Source organism: Euprymna scolopes, chromosome 5, assembly GCF_053919585.1.
Source record: "Euprymna scolopes isolate OS-2025 chromosome 5, ASM5391958v1, whole genome shotgun sequence".
Classification (NCBI taxonomy): Eukaryota; Metazoa; Mollusca; class Cephalopoda; order Sepiida; family Sepiolidae; genus Euprymna; species Euprymna scolopes.
The window spans coordinates 18,935,395-18,937,894 of NC_136486.1; positions in this window are offsets into that span (position 1 = coordinate 18,935,395).

The window sequence follows — 2,500 nt, forward strand, 5'->3', positions numbered from 1 at the left end:
AGCGAAAAAATAATTTTGACGTTAACTATTTTAAAATTGATTATTCCCAAATCAGATCATGACGTTCCGTCAAGTAAAACAATTTAAAATAAATTTCATAAAATTTGTTTAATTGATTTGATGAGTGTTTATTAGATCGATGCAGTTATTTTGCCGATTTAAAATTTCATATTTCATATGCTTTTGAAAATCTTTATACAACAATAACGACTTTTGCTCTCTATAACTTGATTTCATCTGTGAATGAGCTTATAAATGCCTCACTTGAAAAATTATTTAGATTTTGATGTGAAATATGAATCTAACTCATCTTCAATCTCCTCTAGTGACGTTAAGATAAGACATTCTAAATGATTTTTTAATTCTCGAAATAAGTGATAATCCAAGGGATTTATGTCAGAGGAAATTACAGGATAAAGCAATATTTCCCAACAAAATATTCCTAGAAGACCTTTGACTGATATTTCCTTGTAAGAATGAGCATTATCATGATGGAAGATGACCCCATTTCTGTTGACTTAAAAAGGTCGTTTTCGAGTCAACGTGTGTGAACATATTGCACAAAAAATGCGAATATTTAATAATTTGAAAAAAAAAAGTTATAAATTAATTATGGTGTTTAATTACTAACAATATGCATATCGGGCTCCATCAGTCTTTGACAGACTATGGATACCCACAAAGGGGTGTCTGCGCGTGGAATTTTTGTAGCAGGAGGTACGCAATCACCAACCACACCTCTCCTGTATCGACATTGTTAAATACCAGTGGCAAGTGAAGTGTTTGTACAGAACGACTGGAAACTAAAGCCGGGATAAGCGGAGAGCACATACAGCGCCTGGAATTCTCAAATGGTCACCCATCTGGTACTAACCAGGCTCAACATTGCTTAACTTCGGTGATCTGATGAGAATCGGTATGTCAACGCGATTATGCCTATGCATATAATATGCATATTCATATAATAAATCACCAACCAACAAAATCTTTTGCATCTTCCTGAAAAATTTTAACTTTGACAATGACTACTACTACTACCACTACCACCACTATTACTATTGCTGTTGCTGTTGCTTGTTGGTTTGTTTATTGTGCAGAATTCATGATCATGATGTTTTTTGTTACAATTCGTTTCTCCAATATCTGTCGATTATAAATTCTTTCTAAGTAGATATCGCATACTTACGGGAGGGGAAAACCTAATGGTTGCCAATGTTTCTAAATGTAAGTTTTTCTCTGGAACAAACTGGGTTCGAACTTGGCACACCCAGGTTGTCAGCCCGCATCGTTAACCACTGAGCCAATCTCACCTGCTGCTGTTTAACCAGTGAGCATTATCTCCCCGCTGATGCTATTACTGCTGTTACAGCTGCTGACAGACTTTCAAGACGTTCTAGATCAATATCAATGTGGCCAAGAATGATTTGTAATTTAACTATGCAAGTTAAGTATTGCTGGGTGTTGGTGGAAGTTTACTCTCTTTAAGCGCTTTGCTGAATCCGCCTTTGTCTATCTCTTTACTTTTTATACGTTACTTCCCTCATCTCGTGTGGCTGCTTTCTCCATAACCCGTTAATTCTTACTAATCACCCACTGCCGTGACGACTTAGCCAATCAACCATCCCCTCGTTACGATAACCGGACATAATATACCCCCATTTATCCGACACGAGCTACACCTGAACGATCCCGCTACCCCCCACCTCAGCGTACGACATGATCTCTTCGCACTTCTAACCGGACAAACCATTATGCCGGCGAAATCATAAATCTCGTCGGCCTAAACTCTTTCTAAGTTTGGCCATGCTCAGAGTTGTCGCAGGGACAAGGGGCTGATCATTCCATATTGTATGATTGATCATTCTGCAAATAATGTGTTGAGCTTGAACTGGCAGACGGCGATTTTAGCCATCGAGGTAGTATCGGCTTTCACCATAAAAGCGCAGAACTAACATTACACTTGTTGGTGACGGGTAGGTGGGGCAGGCTTTATTTCTGTCTCGACTCACCTCCGACACGACAACGAGGCCACATGAATCAACCGTTCCCGCTTTCGTCGGGAAACATTTTTATTGACCTTCCATTGAATCTGATCTAAATGAATTGAACGACAGGCGGATATGATTTAAGTGTTAATGGAAAAAGCGACGAAAGAGCTAACGGGGGGGGGGGAGGGATGAGGTAATACTTTTGTTTAGTGGAGCTCTTTACTGTGAGTTAAACCAAATAACTAAACGCTTTTAAAAGTTATAAGAAAAATTTGACACGCGAAAATCCTATAAAACGTTAACTAGTTTTTATAGGTCACAATTTCGCAACCCTATATTACTTAACGACTCGTTTACATTCCTTTATATATATATATATATATATATATATATATATATATATATATATGTATATATATATATATATATATGTATGTATATATATATATATATATATATATATACTAGTAAGGATTTTTATCAACAACATATATATAAAGTTTTAAGTAGAC